This window comes from Fringilla coelebs, assembly GCF_963513975.1.
Source record: "Fringilla coelebs genome assembly, chromosome: 3".
In the NCBI taxonomy this organism is placed as follows: Eukaryota; Metazoa; Chordata; class Aves; order Passeriformes; family Fringillidae; genus Fringilla; species Fringilla coelebs.
This window is the reverse complement of record NC_140030.1, coordinates 20,763,594-20,779,027: the sequence shown is the minus strand read 5'-3', so window position 1 is coordinate 20,779,027 and position 15,434 is coordinate 20,763,594. Positions and strand designations below refer to the sequence as shown.

The window sequence follows — 15,434 nt, the reverse complement described above, 5'->3', positions numbered from 1 at the left end:
CAAAGCATACAGGCTCTTTGGAGGAAAAAAAATGCTAAATTTCTGATAATAAAAGTATTTAGGGATCCATTGTAAAGTCTTTGGAATAAAGAACCACAAAAAACCTATTTGATTTCATGCTTACAGGGCAACAGAGAGGCTGTTTCTTTAATGCATGAACATGTGCCTATTTAGGATGCTGAACTCACTAGGACTAGGATGGCTTACAGAAGTTTCACATGGAGCAATGCCAATATCTATTAAGACTTTTTAAGGTATTAAGAGTATTAAATTTTAGAATGTCATGCATTGTTTTTTACTCTTACATATAAATAAACTGAAGTCTTACCCTGAATCATTACAAGCTTTCTCAGTTGAAATCTTCTAAGATTGATTCAGTTAAAAAGAAACTCTGTCACTGCTTCTAAAAATAGGTGTGTGTGCAGCAAACAGAGCTGCTTGTAAAACAGAGCTTTGCAAGCTTTTAAATCCCAACAATAACAGTTCCATTTAATTAAAATTATTTTTTTAAACAATGAAATTTGTCAAATATCTCTTCTACTGAAAAAAGAGAATGGATATATGTATAATGATGTGCATTATGTATACTGACAATTTATCTCTTTTATGCTATCAGAATTATGGGAGTATAACTTTTGACTAAACATTCAGTTTCAATGGCAATTTTCTGTTTAACATTCTAATGGTCAGCAGCAGATTCAAAAAAATGCCAAAATAAGTTCAGCTGCAATAAAGTGCACAATAATTTTTCTTCTAAAATATTATTTTGTTACTTTTAATTTGTTGTATTATTTTAACTCTAGGATAAGCTAAAGGAGCACAGTGCAGAGTTGCCACTTCAAAAACTGACAGTAGATCAACGCAGAAAATGCAGAACACATCCATTCCAAGAACACCATGGATGGAGCCAACATTTCCATGTCACTGTGGAACTTTCCACTTTTGGCATTTTAAAATGAGCACCATGACTATCTAGACATGAAAAATCTTGTTACAAGGACCAACATAGAGATCAAACTCCCCAGTTCAAACATAGCTGATGAGGGAACACAAACACATTTCTTATGTGACTGCTAAACTTCTCTTAGAAACAGTTGAAGGGAAGGCAATATCAAGTATTCCAAGCAGACATTTCTGCCTCTCCCTTATATTCCCTATCTCTCAACCCATTTGCTTTTTTTTTATGCCAAAATATTTTATGCCTCTGATATTTTTATGTATTTAACTACAGGCAGCAATCAAAATGTTGGCACTTCCTGGCTACTAACATTTAAAGCTTCTATCACAAGAGAGGAGGAGCATATCATGTACTTATAAAGAATAGATTCATTACCAACAATTGCTATTATTGGCATGTTTCAAGTAGACTCCAAAACAGCCTTTTTCTATGTCTTAACCTCCTGTTGCTGAGCAAGGAATAGAATCAGCAAGCATCTCAGGAGATCTGACAAAAATCTGCTTACTGATAGGATGAGAGAAAGAGAGAGAGAGAAAGAGAGAAAGAGAGAAAGAGACAGAGAGAGAAGGCAGGTAGCCCAGCTCTGCTCCTGTGTGGAACTGCACTAAACCAGACTTTTTATTCTATGAAGATTTAAAAAAAAAAAAAAAAGAAGTGTGCATGAGACAGGGCTTGCAACTCAAAGTTCATGCAGTGTTAGGACACAATGTTTAACTTTCTGCAGAATTCAGGGCATGGGAACAGCTGATTCAATTGTAACATCATATTAATTCTTTCTGATCTATTTATGCTTATTTTAAAAGCATCTTTAGCAACAGTGAGAAACTACAATCATGAGATTCATTCTTTCAAGACCTGTTTAATAGTATGGCAAAATTCATTCCCTAAATGTATGAAAAAAAAGACTACCTGTAGATTTTCCTGACAAAACTCACCATACTTTTATATACAGCCTTTATGACAGAAATCCACCTGTGAGCCAGTCATCCCAAGCTCTGGTGTTGACACAAGCAGCACTTTCCAGGTGTGATGCAGCTAACCTGCCTTAGGGCAAGGCTGCATCTCCACTTAGGGCTGCCCATCCTACTCCAGTCTCCAAACCAAGGGAACCAAGAAGTTCCAGTAACCACTAGTGACTGTCCCAATGGAGCAGCTACAAAATGCACATTTAATCAGATTAACCTCATACCCAGCAACAAAGTGTCGAGGAAAGAACTCAATCTGTAAATCTACTTGACCACCATTTCATTTTCCTTTAAAGTCAGCATCACAAAAGCACATAGAATACATCAAATACTGTGAGAAATAATGGATGTAAATTATGAGAAGAAACTCATATATTTCATCAAGTGTCACAGAATTTGCTAGGCAACATTTCCCAGTACTATACATAAGGGACCAGCATTATCCACAAATCAAGCAATGTTCTTATTTATTTCAGAAAATATTCAACATAATAAATGAAAGTACCAACAATTACAATTACAGTGGTAGGCAAGGAGACAGTAAAAAGAGAGCATTAGTGGGAAAAAGCTAGCATGGGAGAGCTACATTAATTTTAATAAAGAACTTAAAAATGCTTCCCTGTTTGGGAAATCCACTCTGAGACCTTTGACTGTGAGAGCAGGGGCAGAGGAATGGTGATCTCCATAAGCAAGGCAGGAGCATCACTTTACACAGCCCAGCATGGGCAGAGCTCAACCATGTAGTGCTAGGACAGGAGAGTTTGTAGCCATGCAGACAAGGAAGATGCAAACTGAGATTTTACCAGCACCTGACTCAGGGATGGGCTACACAGACCAAGACTTGGAAGACTTCCTGATGCATACAAGGAAGACATGGAGAACAAGGTCCAGGACTTACAGGAAGAGGTATCCGAGGAGAAAGGGAAGCCTGAAATAAAGGAGACAACACCACACCTGCACCTATTCCTACCCATGCCTTTGAAAGACTTCAGAGTGAGGTTTTGAAAGACTTAAGAGTGAGGTTTTTATGGTTTCAGTAAGCTGCTCTACAGAATGGAGCTATTAATTAGCTAATAAAGGTTGTCATAGAAGGCCTAAGACATGCAATAAATACTGAGGGTCACTGGATATTTTTTTGCTTATTAAAACGATATCTTATATTTAAAACTCTTATTGATTTTACTTAGACCAAAAATAATTTTATCTTCTGAAGCACTATTTAAAATAGATCACGCATTGTCAGCTCTTTCAAAGGAAATTTCTAAAAATGATGGAAAAGCACATGCAGCCCTGTACAGGATAAACACTAAATCTGTCCCCCTTCTTGGTCTTTACTGGAGATCAGCAGAGAGGATTGCTGACTGCGCTCTTCCCAAACACTGCACCCAGAAGAGAGGTCAGTGTTCCAGTGGCAGGGTGGGCTTTGGAGCTGGTAACTGTGGTTTGGCAGCAAAATGCAATATGTTGCCCTGCTTCAATATGGCCTGAAGGCATCATCTTGGATGGAGAAAGCAGAGATCTTCAGGTGCCACTTCTCTCCCAGGCCCCTCCTTCAGGGTTCTCTGATACCAGCAGAGGAACGGCCCAAAGTACTCCAGTAATTCTCATCATGCCAGTGACTGGGGCAGCTTGCAGAAAGTTCAGAGATGGAAAACTCACTGACACCATAGAAGAATGGACTTCCCCATTTACAGATGGCCACCAGCCCCAAAGATGGCACACTGATCAACAGAACCACTGTGGCATTCCATGAAGTGTTGTTCTGGTCTCAGGCACCTGGCACACCATCAGTGACCATCAAGGGAAGGAGAGGCTATCAAGCCAAGGGCGCTGCACAGCTTGGGCAGAATAATTTGGTGATGATCTCTCTTCATCCATCAGCACATAACCCAGCTCAGTGTTTTGGAGTATCTGGTTACCGTTCTGACAGAAGCAACAACAGTAAGAAAATGTTTTTTCCCGGTCTCACATTAGAAGAAAAAATAGGAACATGGATTATTTGTTCGTAAACAACATAGCGAAGCCAAAAATACAGCTTTTCTTGTAGGCAGTTTTTGATCTTTATGACTTGAAAATGCCCATGATCATCAAAATTTTGCTCAGAGTTAATATTTAAAAGTCACCTTTTCTTTGGAAGACTACAGGGAAAACAACTGAAGTATGACACAGCCCAAATACAATGCTAAAACACAAAACCCTGCTCACAGCAAGCTGTGTGCTTAGGGATGCCTTTGCCAGCTGGCACCTAAAAACTGGGTCTGAGTTCAGAGGCAAAACCTTCCTTGTTCACCTGTTACTCAAATGGTTGAATTAAAATATTTCAGATACTTCAGATGGTTGGTTTTCACTGGGAAGTAGGCTAATTTGTGAAAGCTAAATACAAATAAGCTGAAGTCTGAGCAACTGACAGCTCAAATTTGCACATAGCCAGCATAGCACTCTCCAAGCATATCTGAAGAGCACTTTATATGTGCTCATTTATTATATTAAAAAAAAAAAAAAAAAAAAATGCATCTAAGTCTCTAGGATCCATTAGTTTTAAATTTGCCTTACCGCTGAAGTTTTTTCATCAAAGTCGATGGTAACAGCCAGGTACTGCCACTTAAACAGCTCCCCTTGTGATGCAGTGTGTTGCCATTTCCTGTTTTAGACTTCCCAGTCCTTTCCCAGGTAGCAATACCTCCTCCCTTCCCCTCCCCTTGCCTCTTCCTAAGTGATGTCCATCAAGCTTAACATTCCAGCAAGGGCGTGGTGTGATTTGCAGAAGTCCAAAAGATGCTTCTCAGCCCTGGGCCATTGGCCTGTCTAAGTGTCATTATCCCCTGAGACTCGCCCTCTTCCACCGGGTTGGTGGCTCACCTGTCCTCTCCCTTCCCCCTCCCCCTGGGCTTAAAAGGACCTGGGACCATGGGGCCGGGGTTCTACTGTGGCTGTTACCATATTCAGAGATCTGAGACCCTGGAATAAAGCTCTGGATTAAACCCTGCGTTAGAATCTGTCTCCTTTTCTCTTCACCTAGCCTAAGGACTTTCATCAGAGGTAAACCTGAGATCTTACCAGCCTGGACTTGTCCCACGTGCCTAGCTGCAACATCCAGCCAGCCAGAGGGATCTCTGTGGTGAAATACCACAGCTGCTGCCTCTGGTCAAGCAGCAAGGGCCAGACGAGCCCAGGCACGTTCCCTCCGGTAATATTGGGATTTTATTCCAATACCCTTGGTGCAATGCAACATAGGTCTCAGGCAGGATTTAGTTATTTACAAACAGGTACCTGGTATTATTATGGAAAGTTTGAGTTACCTGAGGTGGACAGACTTGTATGTGTTGGCAGATACAGCACATGGATTACATGGGACTCTTCTGGAGCCATGGCTGAAGGGCAGAAATGTGACTATCTGTAGTCCCTAACATGGCCCTGAGCTCTTCACCAGCGGCAGGGAAGGGCCACCTTGGGGAGCTGGTGCTCCCTGGGCAGTGCTGGGTGCCCCCGACCTGGATTCAGCCAGGGCTGCACAGGAATCTTGGAGATGCTACAGCACCTCAAGTGGTGCTGGGCATAAAGGGAGCCCAGCTGCATTTAGCCCCAGGTGTAAGCCAGAGCTATGCAAATGCTGCCTCCTGTCAAAAACGAGGATGCTGTGTACTCCTCAGCCCCCAACATACTCAAATGCCATGGAATCAAGCACAGGTAAAGCAAATTGCCATTGTGCAAGAGAAAGCCTGCAATATCCATAGTGACCAAACCCCAATTGGAAACAGGAGGTTTCAGCCAGCCTTTTTTACTGTATCAAGAAACTTAATGAAGGACCAGGTTCAGCCAAGAACACGCATGGAAGATATTTTTACATGAATTCACAAATATACATCACTTCAACACCAACTGAAATTTCCAAGTTGCCTCCTGCTGTGAAAAAAAAACCCAAAAAAGCCAAAAAAAACCAAAACCAAAACCAACAACAAAATAAAGTTAATATCAAAGAAATCCTGAAAGATGTTGTTTCCTGGTGACAACAGGCAACATTCCAGGAAATTATTTTCATTCATCTCTAAATAAAAATTTCAAGTCACAAGTGAGGAAAAAAAAAATTATACATAAGCACTAAATGACCTTACATCATATTTTATTTTTTTACAGGAATCCATTCAACTCTGTTTTAATCTTTCAGTTCATGAGTTTTTTCATATATTTATGAACAATTAACTGCTTCCATGTGGAAAAAAAATTAAATTATTACTAGTTTCATTTTCATAACGACTATATGAATTCTACTTTGCTATTGCACAATATCATTAATTCTATATTATCTTCTGGCTTTCCACTTTTATTTGTTATACTTTTAATCACTTTTTTTTCCAATGGGAATATTTAAGCTACTCTTAAAATTCTAATCTAAGGACACTAAAGATGTTGAAAACTTACTGTTTGTTCTGCAATCTTCCCTCTTTCTCCACTCTTCTTTGTGGAACATATGTAAATGCTTAGGTATAATCACCATTTGTTGCTTATATATACAGTGAATTTTTCTAAAAGGTTTATGGCATATAGATTGAAACAGATTTGTGTTAAAACAATACATTAAAAAATCTATCAAAAAGAATATCAGAAAATCCTCTAGGCCAAACTCCATGATTAATAGCTACAGCCAAAGAAACAGTAGTACTGGACAGTTAGAGTAAATTTTCATGGATACAGTTTTAAGAAAATGCATCAGTAAGGTTTTTTGGAACAGTATTTCAGTGTATCTATCATTCCTTAATAAAGGTGACATCTTGCGTGCATGTACATTGCTCTTTATTTTGGTATTTCTTGCAAATCTTTCAGGTGAGATTTCACCAGTGGTAGTGATTACAAGAGCTGGACATATTTATGAAGGGAGGACAAGGCTGGAGGATTTTATGTTTTGCTCTGGAAAAATAAAGGCAACTAATGATCACATCAATGTCTTTCCGAAGGGAATTAAGAGGGGAACAGCCTGGCTGCCAAGAATATTTTGCTCCTTGTGCTTTAAACTCAGAAACAGGAAAAGTTTGTTCCATTGGTCAAGAGAAGCACAACTTTCATGGCAAATTTTAGTGATAATAAGTGAGATATTTCTTTAGGATAACTTGGATCAGCCCCATGAAAGATGTTGAAAAAGAGAGACAAATTTTATTCATCATCATGTAGCATTATGCAACTGAAGTTAATAGCAAAGTAATGTTTTCTTTTATTAAATGTCTTCTTGGGTTTTGTTTGGTTTTTTTTAATATAAGTTACCCTCTTTTATGGGCAATCTGTTTTCCGAGTAAAGAACAATCCAAATGTATCCTGGCAGCTACCTGACATCAGCTGAGCCTTTTCTATAAATTTTTATGTATCAAGATACATTATGCAATACTGATGTCTATTTACCTATAGTCCATGTGATTTTTTTCTTATATTCATGAAAACATTAAAGTCTGTCAATCTTGCATGATGCACTTCCTAAAATATGTGTGATACCTCAGGAAAGCAGGAAAGGGATGTTATGAAGTTTGTTCCTGCCCCTTACATATAACCAGAACAAGGCAACCAAAACAGTCATCCCCTGTATTGCACTCTTAGGATCTCTCCAGTGCTACATTCTGACACTTTCATCTATATTCTTTATCATTTGTCTTCTTTTCTCCTGCTGCCAAGCAGTACCACATGCATCCTAAACCCCTCCACGATCCTCTCCCTGTTTTCAACACTAACCTGGGCTTGCTCCTGTGTCTGCTCACCCTCCAGCTCACAGACTGCAACATGAAGTGCAGGAAAACACAAATGTTAACAAGCTGCACCAAGAGCACCGATTGTTCTAGCAGTGAAGCAAAGTGTTAGATTTCATTTCCAGGCTGTAATCAGAATGGAAGGCTTTACACATTCTTGTGATTCTTAGGTATCACACTACTTTGCTAAGCTTCAGTGTACATGTTGAAGTAACAAATGGACATTTTTCAACACATTTTAAACAAAATTCCATCCAATTAGGAGGTATAACACAAAGTTTTTAAAATACTGGAGTGCAATTTAAAGAAATTAACAAATGCAAAGAAAATATTCTATTAAATGAAGTTCAGAAAAGGCTTTGTATATTTCTTTAAAAAATGAAAATAAAAATGTATTACATTACCCAGGAGGGCAACTAAAAAGAAGATTACTCACAAACATGCCAGGAAAGCTCCTGAAAGAGAATGCCATCTGAATGTGATATGCTTATATAGGAGAAACTTTTCCATTTTATTGATCAAAGCATTATTCTACAGCCTAGCATACACTGAGCTTCTCAGCTTTGTATTTTGCTTTTCTGCATCATTTTCAGAACAGCAATTCAGGACTATTTTGGAAAGTAAAAAGAAACAGAAAAATCCCAGGGAACTGATCAGAGACCTGACACTGGTTAGCAAAGTAAGTGTGCTGCATAACTGATCCAAAACTAAGAGTACTGGAGAGACTTCCACACTAAATTGTAAGCACAGTACATGATAAAAATAATAATATATCAGATGAGACATTTACTCAGGTATGCACAATACCAAAAAGCACCATAAAATGAGAAAAATATTTTGAAATACAATAATTAAGGGGGGCGGGAAATAAATACATGTAAAAAAGATAATTCAAAATGAAACAATATAAAAAAAACATTAACTACACTATAAATTACCTCAAGACTGAACACACATTGCTATATGAGGCATTTTACTGGTGAACATGAGAATATTTCCACTGATTTCTGTCACCTTTAACAAATTATTTTAGCTGTAGAGAAACATTAATAGCATTGGGGAAAGAGAAAAACTCTGGGAAGCATGCAAAATTTATCTATCAGTTTTTAATTTGAAAACAAAAATAACAACTTCAAAATATTTAATTTACTATTTAGATCTGTTTTAGTACTTTGGTCCTCTATTTCCTTACTTTCAAATGTCACTATGTGCCTTTGAATTCATAAAGTAATGGAAAACTTTCTAAATCTTGTTGCAGCTGAAACCTTGTGGTGTAGATAACACAAATTTTCATGAGAAAGGTCAATGCAATATAAGAATGCATCATTTTACTAAAGGAGATGAGACTGAAAAGTATCATAGAAACAATTTCTCCCTTAGAAGTGTCATGTTAAGATTTTTGAGGAGTACATTATAAATTATCACTTAAGAAAACTGTTATCAAATTAGTTACCATCTATATTATTATAAAAGTACATGATATCATAACTGATTGCATCCCTTTTCAACTTCATAAAAAGCAATTTCTTCTGAAACACCTCACTTGCTTATACTGACCTCTTGCATAATGAATAAGAGCTGACATATATGAGATGGAGACTCTAAGAATCCAATGAATTTCAAGACTGGCAACAAAAGTAATGCTGCATTCTTATATGTACTGCAGCCTTTTCTGTATATAATGCTGTAAACCACAGGACCTTGTGACAAAACTACTCTCATCTGTAGTAAACTGGATTTTCAATAAACTGTTATGAAGGAGCCATGCCTAAGCTACATGTAACATTTTGATTTCTCAGTCTACTAAAACTTGAGGGGAAGGAAAGAGCATTCCAGTTTATTTATTTGAATTCCAGAAAGGAAAAGAGTGCATTTAAATTTCTGTTAAGTTACTAAGAAAAATAAAATTTACACTAGTTATTTAAAAATTAATCTATTATATATTGAAGCTATTCTCTTAAATCCCATAGTTTATCTAGCTCTAATTTTGGACTTTTGTGATATGAATATAAGCTATAGTAGCTACTCCTAAGTGACAGTATTTGTAAACAGACCCTCAAATGAATGAGATCAAAATCTCAGACTGAAATAAAAATAAATGTATCATATGTACAATGTATAATAAGAACACTTAACAATCATATTTTTTTCAATTCCTTACCTTTAAGTAAAACATTATGGCAAAGATAATCCCAATATAGCCCAAAACCAGGCCAGATGCTAGATAACAAAGCCACCAGTTGCCATCAAAGAAAAGATCAGTTTCACATCCTGCTGCCAGAAAGGGCTGGAAACATCAGAGGGGCCTGAGATCTCCTCCAGAGGGAAGGTGATGCTTGTGTCATTGTTACCAATGGGAGCCCATCGTCTTCCCAGCTGGAGGATATTAATACTTCTCACTGACACTCAGCATCTTCTTGCTGTGATGGTCTTCATAGCCCAATTTAAAAAAAAACACACATTCTTAAGTCTACATGTTATTTCTTCTGCATTCTGTTATCATGAGGAAGCTTGGCTAAGAATTGAGACAGATACATAGTTTTTTCAAGACATTTGGACATATTTTTCCATTTCCTTTTCAAGCATTAAAATTTTTTTTTTCTTGTAGCTTCAACTACGCAGGATTTGAAATGCTGCAATATCAATGGAAGTGAATCAAAGGAATAAAACCAAGCATCATCCTTCTTTCTGCTCATCAGGGAAGATGATTGTTATCAAATTCTAAGACTAAAAATATATTTGTTCATTTAAGGAAAATCTGCTGTAGCACAGAGGATAAAGGTGGCCTTATACTGATGCTCTTTGGAAAGAATTTCACTCTGCGTGAATGAGGAAAAACTGTTGTCTTTTATCTTACCTGGACTCTGCTTAGACAAATTCAAGAGAATAAGAGTGTTTATTTTCTGTAGTTTTATATCCCAATGACTTATTAGTCCAAAAATCAACAAGAATGTGGAAGTGGAAGATCCACTGGGATTTTTCCTTGCTCCCCTATTTTTAGAGTATAAGAAATAAAAGGTGTAGCAACTACTTGAGATTCTTTCACTTCTTTCACTACTGTCTGCTATTCAGGGGAAAAAAAGAGGTTAAAAAGTAACCTCCCACTTGTGGAGCTATTTGTTCAGTGTTATTTTTATAGGCTACTTGTGAAACTAGAAGGCAGGCGTGAAAGCTGAGAAGTTCATTCTACTCCTCATTGCCAGAAAAGCACAGAATAATACAATACATACTTCTGCATTCCTGCAGCTGCACAAGCTCTAAAAGCCACCACATGAGAGTGAAATGGTTTGGACTAAGTTTCCTTTAAGGTTAACTTGGGTATCTGCATCATTAACAATATTGTGTCTGTTTTCTATGAAAACTCACCAGCTTCTCCAGTTGCAAAACTAGGAGAACTGCTGGAGACTTTGGTGATATTTTATGATATGTAATTTGCATAACATTATTAGGGCATTTAAAAGTTTCACAATACAAGCCATACTATCAAGAAGCAAAGAATTTCAGAAAACTTATTCAGTTGACCTCCAATGAACAAAATAAATTTCAGGAAGAATCAGCATTTTTTTAAAAATTTTCATGCTAAGGGAAAGTAGATTCCAGAGAAGTCTAAATAATTAATTTGCATCCTCACCACACCTTGGGGATTACTGAAAATACAGTATCACCTCAGTTAAAGGAGAAAGATAATAAAAATATTTTTGAATTGTTTTTCTCAATAGTGACCTGCTGCCTCTCCAGGACAATGCAGAGAAGTTGTTTCCTCTGAAAGGCAGCATGCCAGAGGCTGAACACTGCTCAAGCAGCCTTTCAGCTTCCAAGATGAAATACATATCAGGGACACCTTAATTGACCACTACACTAGAGTGGTGCTCAATTTCTCCCTAAATCTGTGTCATAGTTTTATGTTTTTCTAACTGCATTCAATTTCATTATCAATATTTAACCTTTACATTTTCTAGAATAAACTTTGAAATGCAAGAACTTTTATGTTCAAAATGAGATCAAGTCAATCTGACAACATTAAGATGCTCTTCTTTCTTCTGACATAACAAATTTACTCTTTAAAGAGAGTATTTAAGATGGAAGGTGCAAAATTGAGAGTGGTTGGAAGAATTTTGCATGGAGAAGGAGAAGCTATGAAGGACCCAAGATGGGGAGCTATAGATAGACAGAAAGCTCTAGAGTATACTTAAGCTCTTTCTATTATTTGTGCAAAGTCTAAATCTCTAAATTACTGATTTTTGTCTGGTTGGATTTATGCATTTGATCATATTTTTGAGATGTTCCACTACTGTCAATTTACCTACACACAGTGGTTGCAGCATCTCCTGAAGATAACAGACACTGATTCCCCTTGTGAGATAAAAGCCTTTATCTATGGTATACCTCATGTAATTCTGCTAACTACTGGTGTGTGCTACCTTTACTATCAAAAAAAGAAAGAAAGTCTTTTTATATCATAGGAATATATGCTTATAAAGCCACAAAAAATTTAGAGGGCTTAAGGCCAATGCCATTTTGGAAATTATTTGCTGTTCATTTTCAAAACTGGCAAGGACAGAGAAATGTGACAAATACAGAATGAAAATGCATGGAAGATAAGTAAATTTTATGCACAAAAGAAGTATTTAAGAGAGTACAGTGAGAAACAGATAAAAGCAAAGTGAGACCAAATATATATGCATGCGTGGAAACACTGATTGAGAAATCTAACTGCAGTGATTTCCATCCTCATCACAACCAAGCATGTACTAAATGAATAAACTGCTACTTGACATTTTCTAAATAAATATCATGGGAAGAGTACTTATTTTACTTTAATGAATCATTCCAGCCTCTCCAACAGAAAGTAGTTGTGATGAACTATAATCTGTTCTGGGAAATATAGTTCTATAATGGAGATATATATGGACTGAAATATGAGAAGTTGTGTTCTCCAACAAGTCTACTTTAAAAGAGATTCTGATTCATCCATGCCCACTTCTACTTAAATTTGATCATAGCTGTTGACATACTGTATCTGCCATGCTGAGAGCTATTTCTCTACTAGAGGTAAGAAAGCCATATGGTTCGTGGATGACTATGAATTTTTGCAAGGCAAACTGAACTAATATGTGTATATTTTTTTCCTGTAGCTATTCAAACAAAACTATCCATTTAGCAAACAGAATTTTCAATTCAATGGGATATTTTGGCCTATGTAATACATTTCTAAGGACTGAAAGTCTTCCTTAAATGCAATCACAACTGATGGGCTAACATTGACTTTCTGCATTAGTGGTCCTCTCATTCACCATGCATGGTTAGATATAAACAAATTCACTGTACTGATTAAGTGAAGCAGCAAATAAGACTTGTCTTGTTCATGGAGTAGAACCAAAACAGCTGTTTTTGTTTGATTGATGCAGATTCAAAGGGCCCCCAATGGTACACCTCATAAAAAATCAGCAGGTTATTTGAGGGGGTTATGTTCTTTTTATTACTAAAACTTCTCATAGGATTATCGTAGTTATACAAGGAAATTGCTTTGACTACATGTAATTACAAACAGGGGAAAAAAAGTTCTTGCCAAAGACAGGTGTAAAATAACATTTTACCATCCTTGTTAGGGCTCAAAAAAATCACGTCAATAACTACTCCAAAATCCAAAATTTAGCCAGGCAAAGCTCACAATAAAGCTGAAATTCAGTCATCCAGACTGCATCTGCAAATATTTCCTATTAGAACATCTGCTGTCAAAAAACCCTTTCATAACTGTGACAGGATAAGTGGACCAGGACAGGCAATGTTCAGGGAAGCTTGCAGAGGGCACCCTCTGGGCAGAATACTGCTTGATGTTCAGACACATGGGAAACTGGACATGCAAGCTTGCTTTGGGATCAGGTATGAATCCCTCTATTCAGGGATATGTTTCTTATATCACATGCACCAATTATTATTGAAATAAGTTGTTTCATGTATTGGAATTCATTTAGAATATAACTTTCAGTTTGCCACAATGGACCTTGAAATTTTTGTCTTGCTTTGGTAACTTTTTGTTTCAACAGCTTGGCATTGCCAACAGTGTCAGTATTAATATTTGTGGGATCCTGCCATACACAAATGTGAAATCCCAATCCCATTAAGCCATTGTGGTTATTACCATTGATTCAGCAAGTCTTGGATTTGACTGTGATTTTATGTGTTACATAGACAAAACACATTGTCCTCAACACCTCTGTCAAGTCTATGTTTGCTGATTGTTAAATTGTTAAAGCACTTATGACTTCACTCCAAGTGTAATTTCAATTTGCACCAGGAATTTAAACTCATTTCAGAGGGACTGGAAATTCCAAAAAGTTATTAGAGGTATGCCCTATACCATTCTAGTGCAAACTAGATATATGACTAACTAAATGCAAATAGCACTTTATAGTACCAAAATGAAAAGCTAAAATAAAATCAACAAATTTATTTGACAATGCTAGATTTCAGTTCATGTGTTACTGAATCAACCCATTCTTTAACTTAGGAATATTATGTCATATCACACAGGGTCTGCCTCGAGCACTCACAATTAAATCTCCAATGTATAACACTGTAATTCATAAAACTATTAAACATTGTCTGAGTCCATTTTAACCACATAACACACGTTTTGAAAAGCATGCATGCAAAATGATGGGGGGAAGAACCTCGGAAATATAAATGATATGATCAGCTTAGCAAGGTAAAAATAGCTGCACACAGTAAAATCAAAACTTGCAGTTGTGAAATAAGGGGTTTTAAGGCAAACCATCTGGAAATTACTTGAAAGTATTGCTATACTGCTGAAAGCACAGAAATATAAAACTTCAACTCTTCCTATTTTACCTGTTTTCCAGGTAAAACACAAAGGCGGAAAGACAACAAATCAGAGTTGTGAACGGCTGCCACCTCTAATACACGTGCATTATAAAATATTATCATCCATCCTCTGGTCTACCCCCAAACTGATTTTTAAAACGTCCAGTACCATCAGCATGCCCCCTTGACACATACTACAGTAGAAAACATTCAGTTAATAAGACTCCACATGGGATTTCTCCATCATCTGCACTTGGATCTGCACTCGGTCACCTTGAGGTAACCATTGCTCCTCGCAGTATGCCCGCTTGCAGTCATCTACTACCTAAATGGCTGGAGGTATCTATCCAGTGTTCCAAATTTTGTTAGTGTTCCGCTTGTGTTGCTACTGTGAAACAGATGGAAATAGTTACAAAACACTCCAGCGCTAAGAAGAGCGCTTGCTTTCACAGCCGTGATCTTGGGCTCACACCACCTAAGGTGACGGGAGCACTCGGTCCCATTCTCAGGGCTTTAATCTGGAAGAGATTCAACTATCACCTGCTCCCAAGGCACATTAGCCTCTGTAAGAATGTGCCGTAACGAAGCAAAATTGGAAACAAACAATAGGTTGCAGCCGTAAATTAGAAAGCTTTAAGTTTGAGGGAAGTTGAGGCCAAAGCACTAATAAATGGATTTATGGTTAAACGCCAAGCTGTACGGCACCGGCACCGCTGTTAGAACTGGGACACCAGCAGCGGCAGGAATTAGGTTACGAAGGCTACAGAAAGCGGGGCGGTAAAAGAAAGTCCCTTTTCTGCAGCTCCCGCCGGCTGGAAGGGTCTCCCCACTCCCGTGTCCCGGACCGATCCGTACCGGACCCACAGCAGCTGCGGGTCGGTTCGGGCCGGCGGGGACCGCCCGCCCCGACGGTGGCGGCCGCCGGGCGGTTTGCGGGCTCCGTTCCGGGAGGCGAGG

The 15,434-nt window shown here is 37.7% G+C and overlaps 1 protein-coding gene across 1 annotated transcript in view; it reads right to left on the bottom strand.

Annotated features, from left to right (window-relative positions):
• The window catches only part of DLGAP2 (DLG associated protein 2), a gene marked incomplete at its 3' end in the record, with an annotated part of 444,743 nt that overhangs the window by 428,199 nt on the left and 1,110 nt on the right, over positions 1-15,434 (bottom strand). The gene's annotated exons all lie outside the window — the stretch shown is intronic.